Consider the following 19,361-nt stretch of genomic DNA (forward strand, 5'->3'; position numbering starts at 1 on the left):
ATGAGAATATAAGATAAGACCCAACAATATCTACCACTCGGTTTTGACAGACAGTACAGATACAACAGTAGCAAATTGGCCTTAAGTAGATCTTTGGTAGGCATTACTCAGCCAGAAACAGGAACTGGGATTTAGGATGGAGCTGAGGTTTTGCCAGGACTCAGTGATCATTCAGAATTGTAGACTTGGGTAATAGTATAGAAACCCAGGCAGAGAGTTACATACTCAGGCAGAAGACCAAATCTAGTTATAGGAACTACGCCACCTATTAGAATCTAATACACAAAAAATAGGGTGAAAACCAGAATACAGGTCAGCATGGGAACACCAGTAAAACATCTTCATTTTGAGCAGGTAGGCTGGAGGAGAAGGGGACGACAGAGGCCGAGGTGGTTGGATGGCATCACTGACTCAATGGACATGACTTTGAGCAAGCTCTGAGAGATAGCAAAGGACAGGGAAGCCTGGCATGCTGCGTTCCATGGGGTCACAAAGAGTCCGACGTGACTGAGCAACTGAACAATGACAGGATATTGGTTGGCCTAGGCTTCCCTTTCTTCTTCCTGCCAGGGAGCCTCATCCAGCTCAGAGTGTGAGGGAGCCTTATACCTAGATTTGAGAGTTAAAAGGCTCAGAAAAGTTCAGCTGCAAGCACGTGGTACACCATTCCTCCCTATAGGATGGCAAATGTCAAGCCATCTGCTTATTTTGTTTTGCATTTAAGTTAATCAGGTGTAGCAACAAAACATTTCAAAAATGCTTTAAGAAAAGTATTGTTCTGACAGTGATGAATTGATTCATCACTTTCTTTTACAAGAATATATCACTAGCCTATGATAAAGCTCGTCCTAGCTATTATACTTTCCTTAAGACGTCCCTCTACAAGCCTGCCCCTGTGACTGGTTGTCATCTCATAATAGGGATGCAATTTCATTCATCATCAGCATTCACCTAAAGATACAAGTCTCATCAAATAACAGAAGTTATGTACTACTCACTTTTTCCCAGGACAAATTTAAGAAGAAGGAAGGCGATTAAGAATCACCTAGATCACCTAAGGGGAAATTTTTTTTAAAATAATAAAAGTTGATTTCTGTGATATATGTTACCCTGAAGCTAGATTGAAACAATGTGGCTTCCCTGGGGCTTCGTTTGTCCACCACCTGGACGTGTCAGTTGGTACAGATTATAGCAGACTGTCTGCTTAAAGACATCAGCCACATGGAGCCTGTGACATCTGTGGGTTTTGGTTTTTAATGACTGTGCACTTGATTCTAGTTCTGATATATATATTTATCCAGTAGGATCTGGAAGAAAGTTGAAAAATGATTTTTTTAAAAAAAAATAAGTAAATTGAATCTCTGTGCTTGCATTTAACTGAGTGTCACATTTAGTCAGTATTTTATAAAATATATATATATCAAAATTAAATCTCTAGAATGTAATTGGATTTCTTGTTCAACATTTGAGTGGAAGAGTTAAGGAAAGATAGAACCTGAAGGGGGGCATATGGACATCATTTTGCCCAGTGTTATGGGCTGAATTGTGGCCGTCCCCTCCCAGGAAAAAAAAAAAAAAGATATGACAAGCCTAATCCTTGGTTTCTGTTACTGTGACCTGATTTGGAAATAAGGTCTTTGCAAATGTAATCAAGTTAAGAGCAGGTAATAATGGGGTCCTTACAAGAGGGAAACTTGGACACATGAAGACACAAGGAAGACAGCCATGTGAAGACAGAGACTGGAATTATTTTACCACGAGCCAGTGGAAGTCTGGGGCCACCGGAAGTTGGAAAAAGCAAAGAAGGATCCACTCATAGAGGCTACAGAGAAAGAATGACACTGTCAACACCTTGGTTTCAACCTTCTGGCCTCCAGAACTGTGAGGGAGTAAGATTCTGTGGTTTTAAGTCACACAGTTAGTGGCATTTTTTTTCATAGCAGCCCTTGGAAATGAATATACGGTTTTGTATCTCTTGTCAGGATTGTATTTAAAGAAGGTCAGTTAGATTTTAGAGTATGCCAAGCAGTTTTAAGACCTTCGACTACTGGTGAGTTTTGGGGTTTGACTTTTGGGTGTGAGGATACCGCAGAGACCTAACCTACCACATAAAAGTACAGGAAAACTGTACTTGAATAACCCAGGGCACCTAATAATGTCTTTTGGTTGAATAACTGGGTTTTTGGAGCCACTGTTCTTTTCTTTATGTTTTCAATTTCTTGTTTATGTATATCCCAGAAACATTTCAAGTGTCAAAATAGGGGAGTCAGACTTTTCAATCATTCTACTTATGTTCATTATTAACTGATTCAAAATGTGGGGGTAATGCTGTGTGGTTTGCTTTTGAACAGGTTTCAAATCCATTTGTGGCAATCTAGGTTATATCTTCCCCCCAGCAAGGTTTCTAACTATTAGTTATTATAGATTCTAGCACAGATTCTCCTAAAATCTTAGTAAATAAGCATTATTGTTTTCATCCATGATAGATTTATTAGCAGGCTGGTATCAGTGATCAGTTGTTCACCAATCAATTAGAAGGGTCTATTATGAGAGTGTTTATAGTAACATTAGAGGTAAACAGTTGAGGTCCTTATATTACAAATGTTAAGACCGCTTAAGATAATAGTAGGAAACATGATAGTTAATGCTATAATTTCATTTTATTGGCAGACACAAAGAGACAGACATGTAAAATCTCATCCTACAGAAATATTAACTCCTTGCCATATCCTGACTTTCAGTGACTTTTGCCCTGAAGCAGCAACTGTGTTTTGGTATAGAACATATGGGCTTTTTTTTTTTTTGCCATTTCCATTACTCTGCTTCTCTGGCTATCACTGCTCATAACACCAGGTAGTCCCAAGATCCACACAGGTGGACAGTTCAATCATTTAGAAATGATAAGGGCTTATTAGGTTCAGAAAGTTGGGGGATGAGAATTTGCTGGAGATTTTCACAGAAAATCATAATTAGTCATAGAAATTATTTGAGTAGCACATTTACATTCAGTTTTGTAGGGAATCTATTTATTCAATAAAAACAACTAGGAATTAAAGTCAATAATTTATTAGGATGTTGCAGAAATAAATGAAAATCTATGTATTTGGAAGCTTGCAAATCTGACACCCAGTGTTTCCAGATACAGATATTTTCTAATCTGCATTATTTTTAACTGGATAATAAAACCTATATTTTCAAATAGCAATGGCAGAATCATATTAGAAGATGTTATTGCAATATAAACATTTCTGCATTTTTTGGTTTTACTTAGAATGTGGCTAAGTAAATGTGGTAACTGAGTCTTAGAAAGGTACAAGCCAATGTGATTTATACTTAAAGAAAAGTGAAAGCCAAGTGAGTTTGGACAGTCAGAAGCCCAGGAGTGGGTATGAGATTATTTAAACTCTCTGAAAGCAAGAGGGGCAAGAAATTCAGTGCACATGGTTTGACAGTATCTGTAAATAATGGTATACTTTCTCTTTCTGTTGTTATTATTTAAAGCCAGCTAGTAGACAGGAGCTATAAAAACAGCTGGCCAGAACAAGTCATTTTTTTTTTAAATTCTGAAAACTTACTGAACACTTTAAATATCAAAATCCTGGATCTCAGTGACTATATATACAAATATTGATTATAGAAGGAACACACACACACACGCACACACCCTTTAGCCTCCAAAGTTTTTCATCTCATTTAACTGAGAATACCATGTAATGAATTAGCATATAATTTATCATTAGTAGATGAAAAAATAGGTCAGAGACATTAGCCCCCAAGGGCTTCCCCAGTGGCACTAGTGGTAAAGAATCCACTTGCCAATGCAGGAGACATAAGAGACGTGGGTTTGATCCCTGGGTCTGGAAGATCCCCTAGAGAAGGGCACTGCAACCCATTCCAGTATTCTTGCCTGGAGAAACCCATGGAAAGAGGAACCTGGTGGGCTACAGTCCATAGGGTCACAAAGAGTTGGACACAATGGAAGCAACTGAGCATGCACACACATGAGAATATTTAGAGTAGGGGGACATCATGGAAGATGGTGCAGAAATAGCATCGACTCTGAGAAGTTAATTGATTGTAGTAGATTGACCTGGTATGGAAGAATTTGGAATGTGGAGATTCTAATATTAAGTAAAACTATTGCATCAATACAGGATGAACCTCCTTAAGAAATGTTGTCTATAAACACAGAGTTAGAAATGTATAACAAAAAAGTGTTTACTCTGTTCTGACTTCTTGTATAATCATTCTAATGTTAACATATTATCATCACCCTGTTTATTATCACTCAATTTAGGAGTCCACTTAATCTAACAGTAACATGTAGAAAGTAGTATGAACTTAAAACTTAACTTGTAACTTAAAAAATATTTCTATGTTTTATTGACTTCAGGGAGTGTGGCTTTAAGTACACACTCTAATAATCACTTATCCAGCTTTTTTAATAGAACAACAATCTTTTAAATGCATAGCAATCACCAATGCTGTCTTGTAATACATTAGAAGACCATGGCAGCTATCAAGTGCAATCTTAGATTTATAACTCTTCAGAAAATAAATGCATTGAACATTCTATGCATTACATTAGTTCTACAGCATGTCTAAGGTTACTGATAAACACTTAATTATGGAAAGTTAATCAACAGAGATTTGCATTTTATTGTGAAAGTTTTTAACATAAATCTCTGTAAATTTCCATTTAACATATATTTAACCTAGGAATGACATAGAAGATTATAAGAAAGAGGAATGATAGAGGGTAAACCACTTGGCCAGTGTAAATGGAGGCCAGAATAACCCACTGATAATACTTGATGTCTTCTTAAATTCCTGAATATGTTTTTCTGCATTTATTGTGAACTTGACTCAAATGCTTATCAACCTTTAGGACTATTAATTGCTTGGAATTCTCCACGCTGCCTTCTTTGACTTTCCACTAGAATGTTCTATTTTCTTTTGCAAACACATTTTTCAGTCTTTCTGATCAAGTTCCTAATTTATTAGTCCATGTGGAAATTCAGTTTTTATTGCATCTGAAGGAGCATTGGAGAAGCTACTCTTTGGATGTCACTGTAATTAGTACTTTTCCCATTACAGAATTTATCTTTTTGTTTGTGTGCAAACTGTGTTGATCATACAAGGCTCAATTCATTCAATTTCCTAGCGTATACGTCTCTACTTTTGAGCTTAGCGCCTTTCTACATTTCCTCACACTGAGCCTACAAGATAGAAATCCTTTGGGTCCCTCTACCCTTTGTTCGCTTCCTTTAACTCTTGGCAGCTTCAGTTCTGTCTTTGGCAGCTTCTGGGGAAGCCTCTTTTTTAACCTTCCCTGACAGGCCCTGAGATAATTCTGGGAAGCTTCACTAACTTGGCCTTCTAACCCCCTAGTGCTTGATTTCTTTTGCAGATGTTTTGCTGTGCTTCTCATAACCATAAATGTATTTCAGATGAACCACTGTAGTTCACAGTTGCTGCAGCGTTTCTCATGCAAAGGTTCCAAACAAGTTTTAACAGCTGCTAAGGAGGCTGGCAGAAAGCCTTGATTGCTAATTCTGTGCTAAACTGCTTTTCACAATGGGACATTCTATAATATTTCATAGTCTTTAAAGCAAATGATTTCTACCTTTTTTCTTTAATTACTGCTAGTATCATACTTGTTCCCAGCTTTAAAAAGATTCCATATCTGTACTTTCCGAAATGGGCTTGATTTTATTTAAAACTCTATAGAGAAGTTAGAGGCTCCTTAGGGAACAAGGAAGTGATGATGGCAAAACTGGTAAAAGTGATATCAGTAAGGTCAAGAGAGTTGATGCATAAATATAACAAATTGTACCTTCTGGAAACATTATTTCTATAAAGGTGAAAGTTTGCTCTCTAGGCTCTAATGTGTAAATAGGCAAGTTTGCTCTCTAGGCTCTAATGTGTAAATAGGCAGAAGGAAGGCTGCTTGGGTAATATTTGAGCAGACAGAGTCAGATGTTTTTGGTGTGTTTCCAGTGTCCTGGGATTGAGGGGCTGTTCAGTAGTCTGGTATGAGGTGATGAAGATGTGCTCAGAATCTCACAAATTAATCCACTCTGCAGTGAATCCACAGCCAGATAATGGAGAATGCATCATGTGTATTACAGGAAAGGGGGATGCCATGTTCTAATGAGGCAATCATTGAAAACCATCTTAACTATAACTGCTAAAGGTTGTTTTACAAATTACAACTGATCTGCTAATGCCTCCAAATGATTTCTCACTTAGTGATCTAACAAAAAAAAAAATTTAACATTGTAACAGGAGAACTGAGTCTCTGTTTTCTGACTCACAATTTGTCAACTAAGTTTTGTTGGTGGACTTATTATTATAAAGGTATTCAGGTCATAGCTAACACATTAATAAATTGAGCGATTTATTGAAAAATCACACGGTATTTCAATGTATTTTGTTTTCATCAGTGCATTGACCCTTTACCACCATCAGTTATATCCCTGATTTTTAAATATATCCCAATATAACCCTGGTTTTTAAAAATCTTAATAAACTGGAAATGGAAAATGATTCAATAATATGATAAACACCAGCACCATAACAGTGGAGCATGAGAGTGTTATTTTAGAAATATACTCATATTAGCATTTCATCCTATAGTATATAAATGGGTTTATGATAATAAAGGGTTTCATAGTCAAATAAATTTGGGAAATGCTGTTTTTCTTTTAATGCAGGACTTCTCAGAACCTTTAATATGTTATTAATTATAATTAATAATACCAATATGTAATTTTGATGGTATCTGAAATGGATTTGGCCACAGAAATTTTGTTCAAGAGCATCTCCAGTGAGCAGGGCTCTGAGAAATATGCCTTGGCAAAACACTGACACCACATTCAGCACACAAAAGTCAGATTGTACTAACTTTCTGTCAGCAGTGACCTTAGTCTAATTCATCACAGATATCATGCTGTGATGTAGTTAGATTTCATTGTGCATCAGAATCAACTGAGAATGTCAAAATTCAGATTCCTAGGTGGCACTCTGATTCAGCAAATCTGACCCAAGTTCTACATGTTAACAAGCATCAAGTGAGGTTTCTGAGGTAGGTGTCTAGAGTTGATACTTTGAGAGATACCATATTAGAAAGCTTGGGTCAATTAATAAATAAGAAAAGATAAACATAATTACAAAATTTTGAAACCAAAAGTTTAATAACATTGATATCGTATGTTGAGACTGGGACATTATGAAAGTTTATTGACAAAAGAAGAATCAAGTATGGATAAAGATGCCATATTCACTTGCCTTATATATTAGTATCGTTAATACTCATATGCCAATCATGAACTCTTTGACTCACTATTGCCTGAAAATATTTGCTTAATTTGCACTTTTGATCACGTGGCACGTAATTGAAAGCCATGAGGATGCCCCTTCCTTTGATAAACCTCAACTTGTACTTCTTCTACTGGCAATGATTGTAATTCTATACACAGAGTGTGGTATTTTGTGCTTCATATTTCCCCTATCTGAAACGTCTTTTTCCTTGTTTCTTTCCCTGCTAATTTGTTCTCTGTTGAGTATGAATGTGTATGGATCATTTAGAATGGTCATAACATTTGTGTTGCTAAAGGAGTGTTGACTGAGGCTAGGAAGTATGTGTGGATGTGTAGTTACTGGGACAGAAATAGTATGTTAGTCTTAAACAGATACTAAAGATAGACTAAAATTCCATGACAGGTTAAGAAGGACTCAGGTGATTCAGGTAGCTACAGATATATAGAAGTCCAGGAAGGGATTACTACGAGGAAGGGAAGTAGCTGAAATTGTGTTGTTTCCAAAATACTCTTTTTTCAATGATTTTTGCTGATCATCTAATCTGTTTTGCTTATTTGTTGGTAATAATTTCTTTCATTTTGATTAATTTTCCTATATGTATGGGTCTGTCTTAGCAATGGTACTTTGTGTGTATGTGTGTTAGCTGTGTCCGACTCTTTGCAACTCTATGTGCTGTGGCCCTCCAGATTCCTTTGTCCACGGGATTCTCCAGGCAACAATACTGGAGTGGGTTCCCATTTCCTTCTCCATACTACTGTGCATTAATAATGATTTACTGTGCATTAATAATGACTACTCGTCACTGACTGAATGGGATGGTTCTTTCTACCAGGTAGGCATACATCTTTGGATTTCAGTCAAAGCACTTATTTTTAATCCTTCTGAAAATAAAAATATGATGCTTCTCAGTTATTTCAATCATCACTATTTTCAATCTTCAGTTCAATAAAGTGGCATATCTTGCCATCTCCTCATTCATATTCGGTGCTACAGTTTTTGTCAAGATGCCAGATATCTGCCATGACAGACGTATATTGGTAGATGGATTGTGGTCATAATGTCTGATAATGAAGAAGAATTGTATTTAAGTTTTTCAGAGATGTTAGACTTCATTCGCTTCTAGTATGAAACCTGTTTTCAAAGGAAAGAAAATAAAGGATATTGAATTTAGTTATGATTCATGAATGTCAGTATTTAAGTGTTTTAGAGCTTTGTATAAGCAGAAAAGGTAGTGGAAACAGGAAGCTAGGCTGCCATAAGCACACATATAACAAATAATTAATTGACTACAGACATGAGGGAACATACAGAGAACATCAGAAAATACTATTGTGCATGAAATGTATTAACATTAATATTGTGAACAGCTGGATGGCTGGATGTTTGATAATGAAGCAAATCATTTTAATTTGATTTAAGCTTCAGCTTTTAATTGAATTTATAAGAACATGGGAAAAATTAACAGGCAGCTTCTGGCAATTCAAAAATGATGTTTTGGCTCAGAATCTAAGCTTCTCTCTAAATTTGGGAAATCTGGCTTTGGATAAAGATGGAGCTAAGGAAAATCATGCTGTAATAACCAAAGACAGCAGATCTACATCTCTGAGTTTAAATAAATGCAGATTGTCACTGTTTGTCAGAAAGGTAACTATTCCTTTGGATATAATTGTATTTTACAGTGGCTAACAATTCAGCTCTAATAATTAAATAGTTGGTTGAATCAGTCACATGATTTTTTCCTCTGTGAAAAGTGAAGAATATCATGTAGAATCATTTTTTAAAGAGCTTCAAAGTGGAGCAATGTGCTGAGGCCAGAGATGAATCTTCTTTGTTAATAGACTCCAGGAAAACTGGGCAAGAAGATTTATATATATATATAGGACCTTGTGTCTTTTGACTAGGGCTGGCAAAGACTTATATGTTCAAAATTGCTGCTTCCTACAAGAAATATAAAAGATCATCAGTTTTCTTTTCCTGAAAAGGGTGCCCTAAGCTATCACATTTGTATCCCAATAACCTCAATGTATAATCTAACCTGTCACTGTTTTGCATCCTCAGATGAAATACTTTATCATCTTACTCCATCATTCAGTAGAACAATGCAAGGCAAAACAGACTATTCCATAGTGGAAGATATGAATCATATTTCAGAGAATAGGGAGTGCCTAAACATGAAGTATAGTTTTTCTTCCCTTTGCAGAGGTGATGAATCTCTTCTGCCCTTCTTTTTTCTTATAAAAGAACAGATTCAGTTGTTTTCACACAGATGCCAAATCACATCAAGCTGGAAGTTTACTTTGTCAAAGTACACTTGGTATCTTGTTTATTATGTAAATCATAGGTTGGCATGGGTAGGTTGATAGCTGGAGATAAGAATTCCTTTTTTAAATTAATTAATTAATCAGGCTGCATCAGGCCTTAGCTGTGGGACACAGGATGTTTGTTGCATCATACAGGGTCTTTTGATGTGGCATGTGGGCTCAGTAGTTGTGCGTTTACAGGCTGTGGTCCATGGGGTTGCAAAGAGTCGGACATGACTGAACTGAACTGAAGTGAAAAGAATCATATGCAAAATGTGGAAAATAATCTCTAACTGAAGAGGTTATGATCAACCTAGCACCAGATTTTTAAAAATAATTAGCATAATATGATCTGCTGATGTAAATGAAGGGCTATGACAATTATTTTGGCTAATTATGGTTGTTGGTGGTGGTAAAGGACGTGCCTGCCAATACAGGAGATGTAAGAGACGCAGGTTCAATCCCTGGGTCAGAAAGATCACTTAGAGGAGGGCATGGCAACCCACTCTAGTATTCTTGCTCAGAGAATCCCACGGACAGAAGAGCCTGGTGGGCTACAGTTCATGGGGTTGCACGGAGTTGGACACGACTGAAGCGACTTAGCAGTAGCAGCATGGTTGGTAGTACAAAACAGAGGTGGATATAGAAATATACAGCTGCTATGGAAGCCCAGGAATGAAAGTAATTTTGGAAGATACAGTTAGTTTCTGTTAACCTATGTATAAGTAATTCACACTCCATGACATTTTAAATTTCATCATTACGTGTCCTCACCATTTCCCTCTATCAATTTTGTAGTCTTTTGAAACTTCCAGTTAGATAAGTGTCTAGATTCAGCAAAATATAACCAGCAAGGTGAATTTCTGGAGAAAATAACTGCATGGAATGGAAAACAAAACATGTAGCTATAACATAACAGATTCCAGGCTGTGAGTGAATGTGCTTCTGTTGCTCATATGGAATACCTTAGGCATTGTGAAACTTCCTTTTTCACAACACAGGTTATTGAACAACCACATTTGCATCAGTCTGTAGCACTGGACTGGATGAATTAAACGGTAATTTTTTTTTTTTTTTTCTGGCTGAACCTCAGGGCATGAACAATCTTAGTTGCTTGACCAGGGATGGAACCCATGCCCCCTGCAGTGGAAGTGCAGAGTCTTAAACACTGAACCATCAGAGAAGTCCACTAATTGGTAATTCTTTGTGAAGAATTTTGAATGCCATTCACTCTTACTGTAGGTATTGGCCAGACAGAATTTAGACCCCAGGAGACAATTTATATTTGCAATCTATCATCACCTGCTAGATAACATGTAGAAAATAGGTCATCAGAATGAATGCAGCCATACTGATAGATTGAAAATCGCTGAATGTGTGTGTTGGTGACATCTCTGTTCTGGCCCCCTTATGGAATACACTCAAAGTAAAGGGAAAGATAACTCCATGAGGATTAGATGTGGAATAAGGAGGCGAGAGATACTGACCGTAACTCCATCCCAATACCTTTATCATTTTTTTCTAAAATGCAGTATTAACAGAATGTCCTCAAATTGTGGACGTTATCTGACTAAAAATTTGTTAAGAGCTAGACTACTGAGCAGAGAAGGCAATGGCACCCCACTCCAGTACTCTTGCCTGGAAAATCCCATGGATGGAGGAGCCTGGTGGGCTGCAGTCCATGGAGTCGCTGAGGGTCGGACACGACTGAGGGACTTCACTTTCACTTTTCACTTTCATGCATTGGAGAAGGAAATGGCAACCCACTCCAGTGTTCTTGCCTAGAGAATCCCAGGGACGGGGGAGCCTGGTGGACTGCTGAAGTGACTTAGCAGTAGCAGACTACTGAGAATAGTGCCTTCTTGGACTGATTTTTTCTGGCATCTGGCATATTTTCATGTATTTGTCTTTTCTTCTTACAGGCACTTTCAGTACTAGGAGTGTGGCTTCCTTATTATTTCTATTCCCAAGAGGCCATGTAGAGTAGTACACACTTACTACATACTTGATCAATGTTGTTTGCATGAATTAAAATCTGTGTTTTCTTCATGCACATCACTGTCTATTTCATTCATTCCTTTTCTTAAAGGAAACCGAGGCTTCCATGGCCAACTCTAACATTTGTCACCATCAATATGAAGGGCTTCTTCCAATATCTTAATTCCAATACCATTTCTTCATATTCTTTTTATTGTGGGACTTCTTTTTATCTCTTTTATTATGTTACTTCATCATAATGTAAAACATTTTAGGTCTCTAAAAGACATCATCCAATTTCTTATCTTTTACAAATATGGTTACCAATATGCATACTTTGCTATCATAACATAGCAATTTTATTTTAAAATAGCATCAAGTATTTATTTACATTTTCTTTTTGGCAATCATCTTTAAACTTTTTAGTAGCCTGTGACTGTGTTGAACGTGTAATGAGTGGATCTTGAATTTGACATGTGAACATTAGAACGAGGCTGATGGAAGTGTCTGGCTGACCTTGTACTTTACAGGAGTCCCAAATGCTATGTATTTGGTATATTTGGTATAATTTGGTATGATTTGGTATAATTTGGTGTAACATTTTAGTATATTTTTTTCTCTTTTTTAATTTAAGCAGAAGAAAAGGACTTTGTTACTGTTTCTGTCAGCTCCATGAAGGCAGAGATCATGACTTTCATCTCCATTTTTCAGAGCAGTGCTTAAAACTAGAAGGAATGAATGCAAATTAATGAATGATTAAGTATGATCAAGTAGCCGCACTAACCTTCTAGCTATCCTCAAACCTACTAATTAATTTCCCACCTCAGGGCTTTTGAACTGGCTGTTTCCCCTGTTCTGAATGCTCTAGATATCCTTAAGATTAGTTTTATAATTTTATTTGTCTATGTCAAACTGTTACTTCTTTAGAAAAGTTTTCTGTCTACAGTCTATTAAAAGTCTACCTCCAACTATCCCACCTCTATTACTCTTGTCTTGCTTCACTTTTTCTTCATAGCACATATTCTTATGACATTGTATTATATCATTATATGTTTGATGGTTTTTCTCTTTCCTCCCCCTGAACCACTGCCACCATAGAATGTGAGTTCTATAAGTCCCAAGCATATATCACTCCAGGATCCCATCAGGAATCAGAAATCCTTGCAGATAGTTCAAATAAAGAGACTATAAAGAAGGATTACTTCCCAGCAGTATGGACAGAGTTATGGGTACAAATAAGGTATATTGAAAGGGCAAGTGGAAAAAAGAATTAGCAAAGCTCAATAAAAGCTAGATCTAGGAATGAGGCTTGTCTTAAAGAAGATGTAATCTTAGAGGAACTCAGAGAGACATGAACACAGAGAGACATGATCCTGAAAGTCAGGAGAAGCAGGAGAAGAAATTACCAGCTCTTCTTTCTTCCCATCCTTCTGTCTCATACCAGTGTGCCTATTGTTAAAACCTGAGCAGAAATCAGCTGGCAAGAAGCCCAAGTGAAGCCAGTCTTAGAAGTCAGTCTCCTGGCAAACAGAGAACCAGGAAAGAGTGGAGAAATGAATCCTGTGAGGGGGAAAAAATAGCACAGGTGTATTGTCTGGCTTACTGCTGTGTCTTTCATGTCAGAACAGTACCTTGCATACTTTAGACATTCAATAAAGATTTGTTAAATAAAATGATCAATGGTAGTGGAAGTTTGGGAGCAAAGGAACTATTACATTCATCCAGGATATTAGCATATAAGGTCTCAGATCTTATTTTGGGGAGAATGTAGTTGTCCAAGGTTTATGTTTGGAGAAATTCTCAGACAGCTCTGGAAAGAATGACATTCAGTACCTTTTATCATCTCAATCTAGTAACCACTTAGGTTGTAATTTATGGGTTTATCAATTTATTTTATGATCCTGGGAGACATTTTCCAATAAGAAATTCTGGTGACCAATTGGTTCTGTTTCTCAGAGTAAGAGGCAGTAGGCGATAGCTATAAATTACTTTATTATTATTTTTTTGGTCAGTGCAGCAGTTTTTTTTTGAGTTTTTTTTTTTTTTTTGGTTTTTAAAATTTGTATTGAAGCATAGTTGATTTACAATGTTGTATTAGTTTCAGGTGTACAGCAAGATGATTTAATTATATATATGAATTACTTTATTATTACATGGGAAATAGATGGGGAAACAGTGGAAACAGTGTCAGACTTTATTTTTTTGGGCTCCAAAATCACTGCAGATGGCGATTGCAGCCATGAAATTAAAAGACGCTTACTCCTTGGAAGGAAAGTTATGACCAACCTAGATAGCATATTCAAAAGCAGAGACATTACTTTGCCAACAAAGGTCCATCTAGTCAAGGCTATGGTTTTCCCAGTGGTCATGTATGGATGTGAGAGTTGGACTGTGAAGAAAGCTGAGCGCCAAAGAATTGATGCTTTTGAACTGTGGTGTTGGAGAAGACTCTTGAGAGTCCCTTGGACTGCAAGGAGATCCAACCAGTCCATTCTAAAGGACATCAGTCCTGGGTGTTCATTGGAAGGACTGATGCTAAAGCTGAAACTCCAATACTTTGGCCACCTCATACGAAGAGTTGACTCATTTGAAAAGACTCTGATGCTGGGAGGGATTGGGGGCAGGAGGAGAAGGGGATAACAGAGGATGAGATGGCTGGATGGCATCACCGACTTGATGGACATGAGTTTGGGTGAACTCCCGGAGTTGGTGATGGACAGGGAGGCCTGGCGTGCTGCAATTCATGGGGTCGCAAAGAGTCGGACATGACTGAGCAACTGAACTGAACTGAAGTAAGCAAAAAAAAAAAAAAAACAATTAATAACATCACTGATTACTTTGCTTTAACTTCCAGCTTGATTCTTGGGGATTCGTGGAGATAAGCAGCATAAATGGGGGCATAGAGATATCTATGGTCTCAACTCAGTGCCAGTTGTGTACCACTGCTTCTTTCATTCTGCTTTATTACAAGTCCACTCTGACACCAAAGTAGATGAGTGGTTAGAAGTGGATATCATTCACTGAAATGGGGAAATCAGGAGAAGCCTCAAGTATTAGAAGGAAGATGATGACTTTAGTCTGGACATATTTTGTCTGATGTAACTATTGAATCCCCAAGTGGCAATATCTTGCTACAATTGGGCTACATAAGTTTGAATCTGAAGTAAGAAGACTGAAAATTACCAACACAGGTGGTAGTTGAAGTCACCAGAGAGGGTACTATCATCTTGGGAGAACTTGCAGCATGAGAAGTACAAGGACATTGGATCTGTGCCCCTCATTCCCTCTGAACAAACCTAGATGCCCACACTGAATGTTTGGGCTTGGGATGGAGTGTTCCATGAATTTCAGAGCATGGAGATCAAATGACCTGAGAAGCAGTGTCAAAGGATGAAATACTAAGAGACTCAGATGTATGTATGTGTATTTGCTTTGTTGCTCAGTCATGTCCAACTCTTTGCAACCTCATGGACTGTAGCCTGCCAGGCTCCTCTGTCCATGGGGATTCTCCTGGCAAGAATACTGAAGTGGGTTGCCATGCCCTCCTCCAGGGGATCTTCCCAATCCAGGGATTGAACCCAGGTCTCCTGTATTGCAGGCAGATTCTTTACAGTCTGAGCCACCAGGGAAGAGACTCAGATAATCCCAGCTAAGAGGTCAGTTTGAAGGTGTGAGACAAAGAGACAGAATCTGGGCATGAGACAATGATTATGATAAACTAAGGGCAGCAATCAGAGTGTAGTAGTATAAATGATATCACATAGGGCTGGGGCAGAGACACCAGGGTCTTTCATACAAAACCTCCAGCTAAGGTGGAGGGTGGGAAAGAAGTTGCTAAGAGTCCTAAACTGATAGAAGAACTGCTAAATTATGCCATGATAGAGAACTGAGATGACCATTGGCGGAAGATTTTGCCAGAACATTTTTATTGCAATGGTGGGAAGAAAAGGCAAGCTGTAGTAGATTGAGAAGCGGTGAAATAGGAAAACAAATACTAATAGAAACAACAATACCAGACATTTCAAGAGGGAAGGAGAGGGGACCAGTAATCAAAGGAGGATGTAGGCTGTAGGGAAGGTTTGTGCTTTGTTTATGTTTAGGAAAAATTCTTGAGCATATGTATAGCCTGTGAGAAATATCTTGAAAATGATAAAGAGAGAAGATGGAAGAGGAGAAAGATAGAGTATGAATGAAAATAATAAATAGGCAAAGTCTTAAGAATTGTAGGGAATGAAGTCTGGAACATGGATGGAAAGATTTGTCTTGAAGCTGAGAAGTGAGATCTTTCTTCAGAGACTGCATTAAAGAAGGTAGAATGAAAGAGTAATACATAGGCTTGGGGGCATTGAGATGGAAATTTGAGAGAGTTTACGGAGTTTTCGTGGTGGTGGTGGTGGTACAGATTGCTTTTAAGAAAGGTTTGGAATAGAAGAATACAGTAAAGCTGGAAGGACCTTTACAAATCTCTTAGTTTTGTGGTTTTCGAACTTTGTCAATCAACAGAATCAGTTCTCCAAATGAATTCTTTCTAGAATTCCAGCATATGAAAATAAGAGAATTCAATGGCTCAGATAGAAGAGGTGGAAAGAAGGTAATGTGTAATGCATGCATTCTCAGTTGTGTCCAACTCTTTGCAACCCAGTGGACTGTAGCCTGCCAGGAACCTCTGTCCATTGGATTTTCCAGGCTAGAATACTGGAGTGGGTTGCCATTTCTCCTCCAGGGGATCTTCCTGATCCATGGATTAAACCTGCATCTTGTGTTTGGCAAGCAGATTCTTTACCACTGAGCCACCTGGGAAGCACTGAGAAGAAGGTCCTGAACTTCAAACATCATCCTTGCTCCCTCCAACCTCCACATACTCCTCATTGCCTGACGCAGTTCCAGAAATGTCTGTGAGGAATCCCTAGGGCTCCTTTGAGCATGGTTTTAAAACTACTGATCTCATCATTTTGTAGATGAGGGATCAAACCCAGAGGGATGAATTGACTTTTCTGGAGTAGAATCAGGACTGGAATCTACCTCTCCTAATTTCTAGCCAGAACTTTAAAAATTTATTATGCTGTCCTACTTCTTGTGGACATAACATTGATTGCCCTCAATAAAAGTCTCCAAGAATCTGAAATTTTAACCTTTATTTTTCCAATGACATTCGCTCTTCAGTTCAGTTCAGTTCAGTCACTCAGTTGTGTCCGACTCTTTGCAACCCCATGAATCGCAGCATGCTAGGCCTCCCTGTCCATCACCAACTCCTGGAGTTCACTCAAACTCATGTCCATCGAGTCGGTGATGCCATCCAGCCACCTCATCCTCTCTCATCCCCTTCTCCTCCTACCCCCAATCCCTCCCAGCATCAGAGTCTTTTCCAACGAGTCAACTCTTCGCATGAGGTGGCCAAAGTATTGGAGTTTCATAGGTGATTCCTTTTTGTATTTCACATTTATTTGTTAAAAGATAGAAGGAAATGTCTTTTCCTGCATACCTCCCAACTTTTAGATTAAATGAGAAATTGTGGGATGCATAGAGATCCTTAGAAAGAAGTTGTATATTCAGCATATTATTTGTGAAAAATATAAGGCTTTTCTGGGGATGTCATCAACCAGAACTGGGGATGAAAAGCACTGGAATATTTGAAAATGCTAAATTACTACATATAATCTTCAGTAACTTTTTTTTTTACCTGGAATTATGTTTCTAAGATTTATCACATTATTCTGTGTACCAGCAGTTCATTCCTTTTCACCCTTGGGTAATATTCCATTGTCTGAATATTCCTTTGTAGTTTAGGAGTACATTTATATGTGACAAAATTAAGAGTATTTTTAAAAAGCAAGGAAATGATTTTTAAAATTCAGCACAGTAATTGACCTCTTAAGGAGAGAAAGGGGGCACGGAATTAGAAAGAAGTCTCAGTCAGGGCAGCTTTAATATTATTAATAGCATTTCATTACAGGAGTTCTTTAAGTGTGATCTCAAAGCTGCCAGCATCAGCATCACCTGAGATATTGTTAGAAATTCACATTTTCAGGTCTTACCCAGTCCTATTGAATGAGAAACTCTGGCGCATGTCCAGCAATCATGTTGTATGAAGCTCTTTAGGTGATTCTGGTGTATGCTGACATTTGAGAACCATGGCTATTGGGTTACACTGCATAACTCACACACAAGTTTCTCTCTCATTCTCTGTCTCTGTCTCTTTCTTATATTATATAATACAAAATAAAATGAAAACATCCGAGCAGTGATTAACCAGAATTAAAGAACTATGGATATAGAAGAGCTATCTGAGAGCAATTTTTTTTTTTTTTTTGCAGGCTATGGAGTCCAGAAGGCAAATGGTAGGAAGAAAGGACAGAAGAGTGGAACCATGGGATAATTCAGGAGAAAGGTGCAGGTACGATAAGAGAGGGTCCTTTTTGTCATATGTTATGAAAAGAGTGTGGTTGAAAATATAGAATACACTTTGAAGTAGACATATGTATCTGTGTGCATGCACAAACGTGCACGTGTGTGTGTGTGTAGAATGATACCGTGCTTGGAAAGGTTAGCATGCCCCACTGGTAGAGATAATTACTCCCTCTCTCTACTCTCCCCTGTTTCTGAATAATTTAGACTCAGCAAGGAATAAGTTTCTCTCACGGCGGGATGCAACAGCTCTTCTTCAAACAGATCTTGCTGCCCTGGCCAGGCATTCTAAAATGAAATGAATCTGCATCATAACGACTTTGACTCCCCTCCTTTTTTTTGGAGCTGCAGTTGCCTTTGCAAACTCTTTTCCCTGCCGCTATCATCACATTGAAAGTGAACACTGACACAAAGGAGAAAAAAGCATAGTCTTCATTTATTTTGAAAGAAACCCATTATTAACTGAACATTTATTCTTAAATGACTTACGGGTATTCCCACTGCAAAGGTGAAGTCCGCTCTGAAAGGTACCACACAGCCCCACAGTTAAAGATATCACTGGAGGACACAGAGGACTTGACCTGCCAAATGCCTGGAGATACTTAGACAAGGCTCTCTCCAAAGAAATGAATTGCACAACATACACACCCTAAGGAAAACACCTCTAGCAGACAGAAAATAGCACCAGATTAATTTTATACATCTTTGAAACTTGTCATTGGCAACATGTTTTGGGCCATAGAGATCTCAAAACAACAGATTCTCCTCTTTGCCACTCTTGTATTAAGGGAATACCAAATTCCATAAGAAAGACTTTTTATCACCTTGTTGAGATTCTTGATGTTGTAATAACTTCCTAACAAGTCTACCATCCACTTACAATGTCCATATGCCAATTAATCCTTTGTGTCACTACTAGATAGACCTTTACTAAGCACAGCTTTGATCGTGTCCTTGGTTCACATGTTACATCTCTACCATTGCTCTGGCCAATTAGAAATACAAGTTCAGTTCAGTTCAGTCACTAAGTCATGTATGACTCTTTGTGACCCCATGAACTGCAGCATGCCAGGCTTCCTTGTCCATCATCAACTCCTGGAGCTTGCTCAGACTCATGTCTGTTGAGTTAGTGATGCCATCCAACCATCTCATCCTCTGTCATCCCCTTCTCCTCCTGCCTTTAATCTTTCCCAGCATCAGGGTCTTTTCAAATGAGTCAGTTTTTCGCATCAGGTGGCCAAAGTATTGGAGTTTCAGCTTCAGCATCAGTCCTTCCAATGAATATTCAGGATTGAATTCCTTTAGGATTGACTCATTTCCTTGCAGTTGAAGGGACTCTCAAGAGTCTTCTCCAAC

This window comes from Bubalus bubalis, chromosome X (assembly GCF_019923935.1).
Source record: "Bubalus bubalis isolate 160015118507 breed Murrah chromosome X, NDDB_SH_1, whole genome shotgun sequence".
In the NCBI taxonomy this organism is placed as follows: Eukaryota; Metazoa; Chordata; class Mammalia; order Artiodactyla; family Bovidae; genus Bubalus; species Bubalus bubalis.